Source organism: Mauremys mutica, unplaced genomic scaffold (assembly GCF_020497125.1).
Source record: "Mauremys mutica isolate MM-2020 ecotype Southern unplaced genomic scaffold, ASM2049712v1 Super-Scaffold_100093, whole genome shotgun sequence".
Lineage (NCBI taxonomy): Eukaryota > Metazoa > Chordata > Testudines > Geoemydidae > Mauremys > Mauremys mutica.
Window position 1 is genome coordinate 1,260,085 of NW_025423263.1, and position 8,705 is coordinate 1,268,789.

General features: G+C 53.1%; 2 non-coding genes across 2 annotated transcripts; both read left to right on the forward strand.

Moving 5' to 3' along the window:
• The first annotated feature begins 2,975 nt into the window (after nt 1-2,975).
• Nucleotides 2,976-3,049, forward strand: TRNAT-UGU. The gene has a single exon. It is a non-coding gene; the product is annotated as a tRNA-Thr (tRNA).
• A 5,358-nt stretch (nt 3,050-8,407) lies between these two features.
• On the forward strand, nt 8,408-8,479 carry TRNAQ-CUG. Its single transcript has one exon. It is a non-coding gene; the product is annotated as a tRNA-Gln (tRNA).
• The last annotated feature ends 226 nt before the right edge of the window (nt 8,480-8,705 follow it).

Genomic DNA, 8,705 nt, shown 5'->3' on the forward strand with positions numbered 1-8,705 from the left:
ATGGTTAATATGAAAATCAGGGCTTTGGGGTCCTATTCCCAATTCTGCCATTGACTGGCTGTGTGACCTAAGACAAGTCAATTTTCCTTTCTCAGCCTGAGCGTCTCCCTCTTTCAAGTAGGGATAATTATGATCCGCTCCTACCTACCACAACACACTCACTCTTCCCCAACACACACACTGTCTCTCCCCACACACAAATAGTCTCCACACTGCAGCTGAAAAGCAGCTGGCAATCTAGTAGGATGACCCTGGAACAATGGGATAGAGAAACCTGCATCACTGAAAGTGCAGCCACAAAGACACCACACACCAGCTTCCCCTAGCTGGCAAGAATCAAACCTCCACAGAAAGATCACTATGGTATTTTAGGCCAGCTTCCTAAAGCCTCAGCATCAACCACTTAACACTGGGGCCTGTCTACACTCTGGTTCTGTTCTCACTGAAGGATCATTTCCAATTGTTCGCTCAGACCAGCTTGCCCAGCACCCTCACTGCTGTGCAGCTCTGGATGTGTGGCCATGGCTGAGCAGCAAGAATTCCTGCCCATTTCCCTTCTGGCTGGAGCATGGTTTGTGGTTAATGATGTTGCTGTAGATTGTTGGATTCCTGCCTTGGCAATTCAGACAGTCCCTTTTCCCAACATATCTCCAGCACATCAGTCCCTGGCTGGGTCTCCTGGGCAGGGACTGATAAACTGCAGGTTCAAATCAAGTCTCTGGAGTACATTCACAACTGGGATGGGCCATTCAGTCCTTTGTACAGAGCTTCAGTTTGTAGCCAAGTCCCTCCAGAGGTAGGAAGCAGGACTGAAGACAAGATGGAGATGAGGCATCAGTCTTTTATAGTCTCTTGCCATGTGGTCTTTACTTTCTTTGTCCCAAGGACACTCTATCCAGCATGCGACATCGAAAAACCTTAGATTTCTCTCCATAGGCAGGTCCCTGCACACCTTGCTGAGCCACAAGCCATATCTGCCTTCTCTCAATGGGTCAATTGTGTAGCTGATGGTCCTTAATGGGCCATCAAGCAGGCTAGGCAGAGCTGACACCAATTTGTCTGGCTGGGGTGTTCCCCAGAAGCATAGCACAAGTTGGAAATACAGGCAGCATAGAGCCAATATTCATAATGTCAACTACAAAAATGATACATATCTAGAGATAGCATAATTATAATCAGCCAATCATAACCTCTCCATAGACCCTTTATGTGACCACCTTTATACAATATTGGCTGCAAATATAGAACAGTGGTGGCAACGGTGATCTATACAGTTACAGATTATGTCAAGAACGTCGCAGGAGGTGACATGGTATCAGCGAGACTGATACTGGAATACTGCCTCCAGTTTTGCTGTCCTCATTTGAAAAAGATGGTGTGAAATTGGAGTTGATGCAGCAAAGAGCCACCAAATGTTCTGAGGGCTGGAGAAAAATGCCTTCTAGTGAGCTATTGAAAGAGCTCAACCTGTTTAGCTTATCAAAAGAAGATTGAAAGGTGACTTCATTGAAATGTTGAAGTGCCTTACTGGAGAGGAAAGATTGGCTATTAAAGGGCTCTTTAATGTAGCAGAGAAAGGCATAAAAAAACCCAATGGCTGGAAGGTGAAAAGAGACAAATTCATATTACAATTAAGGCACAAATATTCAACAGCGAGGATGATTCACCACAGGAACAAGCTACCAAGGAAAGTGGTGGATTCTCCGTCTCGTGACGTCATTTCATGAAGACTAGATGCCTTTCTGGAATATGTTTACCCCAAAAGTAGCTAGTGTGTCATACAGGAGGCCTGTGATATGCAGCGGTCAGATTAGATGCTCTAATGGTCTCTTCTGGCAATAAAGTTGACTAATTTCTTTAAAACTGAATGTAGCATTGGGAGCAGCAGCGTCTGATGTTTTCCTGTCTAGCCGTCTTGCTTCCTAGAACGAATGCTCCTTGAGTGGGGTGATCCACAGGGAGTAGCTCAAACCTTCAAAGTGCCTGGCCAGGGGCAGGACATTAGCCCAGCAAGGGAGGGGTGTGGCAGTGACATCACAAAGGCCTTTTGCAGGGGCTCAGACTATTGGCCAAAGGTGGTGGGGAGGTGGTGACCTCACAGAGAGATGCTGACATCAGCCAGGCAGGACAGGGGCGAGGGGCCAGGGAAACCTCAGAGACCCCTGTGGCTTTGCTTCAGCAAGTCTCCTTCTCCAGGTCTCTCTTTGAGGAGTGAGAGAGTATTTGGGTTCAGGTACGTGAGCGCCAGGAGGAACCTCTTTTGAGTTTTCTCCTTCCCTTTTAGTGATTTTAGTAGAAAACAGAAGTCCCTGTTTAGAAGGTAAGAGCCTGCTCGAGGGAAGGGGTGTCCTGGGGGTGTCACTTTCAGATGCCGGTGCCCCCCCCCCCACCATGTAAGGAAGTTCCCACCATCCTGCTCTGTGTTCACAGGACGGGAGAGAGCAGCATTTCACGGCAGTGATTTGCTCCTGGCTGCCGCAGCAGAGCAGCAGGCTCAGCTGCCAGAACTTCCCAGAGCTATGAAATGGGAGGGGCCCATGGCTCTGTAGCAGGAATGCAGGGCAAGTGAGTTCACGGCAGGTATGGTGCGATAGTGGGGAAGGCCAGTTATGGTGATATAATGACCAGCAGTATTTACACTGACAATTTGTCACTTTAAGTTTGCTGCAAAAAGCTCTAGACCTCTCGTCGAGGTGTTTTTATTTTGTCACCAAAACAGGGCAGTTTTGTTGCCAGACGTGGCATTGCAGTGTGTGCACCAGCCAAAAGCTGCTGACCGAGGGAGCGTTGTGTGTTTTTCACACACCAGAGCAATATAATTCTGCTGAAATAACTTTGTAGTGCAGATCTGGCCAAAGATTCACACACACACACACAGCTTGCAAGGAAAACCTCACCTGCTCCTCTGCATTGGTGGGCCCAGGTGGGGCCCAGGGAGTCAGGTGTGAGCAGACACTGTATCTTAATCAAAGGCAGGCACCATGGTTTAGCTGGTTAAAGTACCTGTTTTGTAAACAGGAGATCCTGGGTTCAACTCCCAGTGGTGCCTTGTTGAGATGTTTTGAGAGCATCTGGTATTGGCTACTGTCAGAAGATACAGAGCTAGATGGACCTTTGGTCTAGCCCAGTGTGGTTTTTCTTATGGTTTAAATTACACTCACTGGCACTGATAACAGAGTTGATGAAAGTTTGGGAGTTAAGAGCTGATAGGTCAGTGGTCCAAGCCACTCGCAGATGACCCCCTCCCTCTGGGACAGGGGCAGGTCTGAGCTCTCACACCAAATGCTGATTGTGGCTGCCAGAATCTGTGGGCAGCTCATTTAGTTTCCACCCAGGGTTGAGTCCTTGGTTCACACATCAAGGATAACAACCCTTTGTTTCTCCTGCGCCAATAACAAGGAGACTGGGAATGCAACACCAGCCAAAGTGATCATTTCAGCAAGCAACCCTGGCTGATGTCAGCATCTCTCTGTGAGGTCACCCCCTCCCCACCACCTTTGACCAATACTCTGAGGTCCTGCAAAAGGCCTTTGTGATGTCACTGCCACACCCCTCCCTTGCTGTGCTAATGTCCTCCCCCTGGCCAGGCACTTTGGAGGTTTGAGCTACTCCCTGTGGGTCACCCCACTCAAGGAGTGTTCGTTCTAGGCAGCAAGCCGGCTAGACAGGAAAACATCAGATGCTGCTCCCAATGCTACACTCAGTCTTTCAGAAATTAGTCGACTTTATGGCCAGAAGAGACCATTAGAGCATCTAATCTGACCCCCTGCATATCACAGGCCTCCTGTATGCAGGCCCGCCCAGAGGGGGGGGGCAAATGGGGCAATTTGCCCCGGGCCCAGCAGGGGCCCCCACGAGAGTTTTTCGGGGCCCCTGGAGCAGGGTCCTTCACTCGCTCCGGGGGCCCCGGAAAACTCTCATGGGACCCGGGCCCCCAGAGCTTCTTCGCTCCCGGTCTGGGACAGAAGGACACCCCCCCCCCGCCACCGAATTACCGCCGAAGCGGAACCTGCCGCCGGAGTGCAGCCGCGTCTTCGGCGGTAATTCGGCGGGAGGGTTCGGGGGGGGTCCTTCCGTTCCGGGACCCGCCACTGAAGTGCCCCAAATACCCGTGGTGGGGGCTGCACTTCGGGGGCGGGTCCCGCTTCGGCGGTAATTCGGCGGTGGGGGGCCCCCGCTGTGGGTCTTTGGGGCACTTTGGCAGCGGGTCCCGGAACGGAAGGACTCTCCGCCGCTAACTTACCACCAAAGCGGGGGCCCCCCGCCACCGAAGACCCTGGACCCCCGGAATCCTCTGGGCGGCCCTCGATTTAACAGGGGTTTGTTTCAACTTATTACCCCGATTAAAATCTATGGCTAAAAGGCAGCCACTGTTGTTAGTACTTGTACCTGTGTTTGGTGCCACCTCTTTTCCCTTTGGCCTTGTAGTTGACCAAGGGCAAAGCTGAACATCTCCTCAGATACCAGGGAGTGTTTATGTTCATTCCTGCGAGCTACACCGGGGTTTGATGTTGCTGCTTTCAATCCTCTGGCTCTGCCGGGACAAGGAACAATTCAGGCTGTCACTGAACTGAAGGAGGAAGATCAGTTTTTGACAGGGAGAGGGACGCCTCCTCTTAAAGGTGTTTGGCTGGCTGGCAGTCCTGATCCCCAGATCGCGCCCGTGGGGCTCCAGCAGTTTGGGGACCGGATCTCTCCCTTGGCCCCACCTGCTGCCTCCAGGCGCTCCTCCCCAGGGGCCCCAGCAGCGCAGCACAGCTGAGCAGCATCTGCCTGCTCGCTCCAGTGGCTGTCGGCCCCTCCCCATGGCAGGGCAGGGTGGGGCTGGGCCTCCATGCGCTGCCCCCACCCCGAGCCCCTGCAGCCAATGGGACACTGCGGGGGTGACGCCTGGGGGCAGCAGAACGTTGAGGCCCCCAGCCCACCCCACCTTGGAGACCCAGGTAAGCGCCACACCCCTGACTCCCTCCCAGAGCCTGCACCGCCACCCCCTCCCCACATACCCCCTCCTCCCTGCAAACTCCCTCCCAGAGCCTGCAGCCCGGTCCACACACACCTGCCCCCAACTCCCTCCCAGAGCCTGCACCCTCTCCCTCCACACACACCCTCCTGCCCACCCTAATCTCCCTCCCAGAGCCTGCACCCCCACCCCTCCTCCTGTTCCTCCTACCCCCTGCCCCAGCCCAGAGCCTGCACCCAGCACCCAAACTCCCAGAGCCGTACAAGGAATTTTTGTGCCCGAGGCAAGGGCCAGCTCCAGGCTCTTTGGCTGCGGGTCCTTGATCCCTGTCGGAGGGAAGGACCTGCCACTGAATTGCCACCGCCGCTTCATTCATCCTTCGGTGGCAATTCAGCAGTGGGTCCCTGAGTCCCTCTCGGAGAGAAGGACCCACTGACGAACTGCCGCCGAAGAAGTGGCAGCGGAAGCGCCTCTGATCGTGGTAGAGCTGCGCCCCTCCACTTTCTGCATCCGAGGCAAGTGCCTCACTCGCCTCGCCCATGTTACGGTGCTGCAACCTCCATCCCAGAGCCTGCACCCCAGAACCCCTCCCCCACCCAAACTCCCTTCCAGAGACCAGCCTCTCATCGCTTCTGCACCCAAACTCCCCCCAGAGGCTGCACCCCTCCTGCACCCCAATCCCCAGCCCCAGCCCAGGGCCTGCACCCTAGACCTCCTCCCCTCACCCAAACTCCCTCCCAGAGCCTTAGGCAGGTGGGGGGTGGAGTTTTGGGGGGCTGGTTCTGGGCGGTATGAGTGACATTATTGGCCCACTGGGAGGATTGGAGGACTGGCCCTGGCCCTAAGGTAAATTGAGGTTGAGACCCTGCTTTAAGGGATTGGAGCAATGCTGGAGAGACTGACGGGCAGGGAGCTGGGGAGCTGTGTGTGCTCCAAGGAGAGTTGTTGTGCTCTGGTGACACAGAGCGGGGGTGGGGAGTTTGTAAGCTGTGGTGTTTGTATAGAGATAAAGTTTACTAACCCCCAGGTTAAAAACTGTTCCTGCTCTGGGCTATACAGGATGTTCTCTGTTGAGAGTATAGCTCAGTGGGTGAATGTTTCCCTGTAGGGTAATGGGTTCCTAGTTCCAATCCAAATGAGTCCCTTAAAGAAACTTTTTCAAATGCAAATCGATTTCCACACCCATCTCCAGTATGTTCAGGAGTTCGCTGAAGTTGAGGGGGGCTTGAAATGAATTTAAACACTATTTTCCTATGCAAATGAATAAAGACCTAGCAGAGCTGCCCAGCAGCTGAAATCAGTTCCAGTCCTCAGCATCTCTAAGAGGGACACTCGGTAGCTGAGGCATGTGGGACACCTCTGGGATGATGACAGGAGAAAAAATGCTGGATTCAATGAAAGCTGAGACCATAGGAGGAGAAGGTGAATGGCAACACCACACATAGTCATAACACTCAGACACGGGGCTTCACTGTCACTACCCCTGTGTTTTCCATCATTTATATCCAGAGGTGAAAGTAACTTACAGGACTTACCGGTACTGCCGGAGTCCCGAGGGGGCGTGGCCTCATCCAGAAGGGGCGTGGCCTCATCTGGAAGGGGGCGTGGCCTCTCAAGATTTAAAGGCCCTGGAGTACCAGCTGTGGCTGGGAGACCAAGGGCCTTTAAATGAACCAGGGCCTCCCAGCTGCAGAGGTAGCCCTTTAAATTCTGGCCCCAGCCCAGCCACCAGAGCCGCGGCCGGGATTCAAAGGGCTCTGGGCTGACCGCAGCCGCAGCAGCCCAGAGCCCTTTAAATCCGGCCCCAGCCTGGCCGCCGGAGCCGCGGGTGGGGGGTTTAAAGGGCTCTGGGCTGCCAGCTGTGGCGGGGAGCCTAGAGCCCTTTCAATCCCCACAGCAAAAGCCGGTGCAGTCCGGCACGGCGTATTGGCTCTTGCCGCTATGCCGTACCAGCTTGTACCAGCTTACTTTCACCTCTGTTTATATCCTAAGGAACACACCCTCCCCCTCCCCCACGCACTGTCACACACAACCTTCTCCCCTTGAGCCCCATCCAACCCTCCCCCACACACGCCACGGGACACAGCCTCTCGGTGACTCACCCAGATGGGGGCTTGTCTCTGCATCTCCCCAACAGGGGAGCAGGGAGCCGAAAGGGCCACAGGAGACCAGTGGAGCTAGGCAGGGATAGAAAAGACTTCCCCTCCCTTTCCTTCCCCTCCCTGAGTCCCGTTAATCTCACCCATCAGATGTTCCAGCACCAGGTGGGCTCAAAGCACCAACCTTCCCCTGAGCAACGGAAGGGGGAACCAGCTCTTTCACATGGAAGGAGGCTCCCCACCTCTGCTGCTGCCATTCTGCAGCCTTTCATATGGATTTGTATTAGCTAATGCAACCCCCCCACTCCTCTAATCCAGCCATGAAACATGGAGACAAGCTCCTGAAAACAGGGCCCAGTGGTGCAATGGGTTAGTGCCCAGTACTTACAGAGCAGTGCTGAGTGGAGTGATGCTGAGGTTGTGAGTTCAAACCTCACCTGCAACCCTAGTTTCCTTTAAGCAGATGGCTTCTGCCAATCAGTTTGCCCTGCAGAAAATACAATTCCTGCCAGAAGACACTGAGGTCCCCTTGCTTTACAGAGAGCAAGGCAGATTCCACAGATCTACCAGGCTCTGTCCTCCACCAGCTGCCTGTGTCAGGAGGGGTCAGGCAGAACCCAGAGCACTGCCCCTGGCTCCCCAAACCACCTGTGTGCTCACCCTCTTTGCTGTGAGACTCAAACCCTGCCTGGCTTTCTGTGTGCTGGTGTGGTTTTCATCTGTCACGTTGATGTGCATGTGGGTCCTGTGTGATTTTGGTGGATGTCTTGCATAGTTCTGTGTGCATGGATGTGTGTATGATTTTTGCATTAATATTGTTTTTTGCTTTGTATTCTTTTGATATGTGGGTTTTGTGTTTCCTGTTGTGGGCTTTTGCTGTATTTTTGGTGTGGATTTGTTCTTTCTATATTTTGTGAGGTTTTCCTTTTTGTGTATATGGCTCTGTGTGCTGTGTGGGTTTGGTTTTTGTTATGTCTGTGTGGGCCTGTGCAGTGTGTGATTTTCTCATTCTCTGTGTGCGTGTTTGTCTCTCTGTTTGTATCTTCATGTGTAAATTCACTGGAACTTTTCAAAATCTGCACAGCTTTGCCAATTTTCACCAGGAATTTTTCTCCATTAACAAATTCTCACTTGTTCCCTACCCGTTGGTTGTTCCCTACCCGTTGGTGACCATTGCCCCAGGGGCCTGTCAGTCTCAGGGTCCTGATTTCCCATTGGCCCTTCCCCCTTCTATTGGGACTGGGAACTAGCCAACCAAACCCCACTAAGTTTTAGTAAAGGGCCAACAGTCCCTTACACAAGCCAGCCCTGTGAGAGTCACCAATGTCCCGAGAGGACAGTACAAGCTGGTCCCATGGTGTAAAGGGCAGCACTCAGGACTCTGAATCCTGCAATCTGAGTTCAAATCTCAGTGGGACCTTGTGTTAGCTGGTGGTAAAGATCTGGTGCTCAAAGTGCTTTCCTGTCTCCAGCTATACAAAAGTGGGTCATTTCCCTCCTGCTGGTTAACTCCTTTCCCCACCAGAGCCAGGTCTTTGGTGGGGGTTTAGAAGTGGCTCTAGTGGTTGGGATTCTCACTGCTTCACCTGATGCCCACAAGTCTGGTGCTTGTAGCCACACTTTTCCTCTTGCTCACATGGCACTTG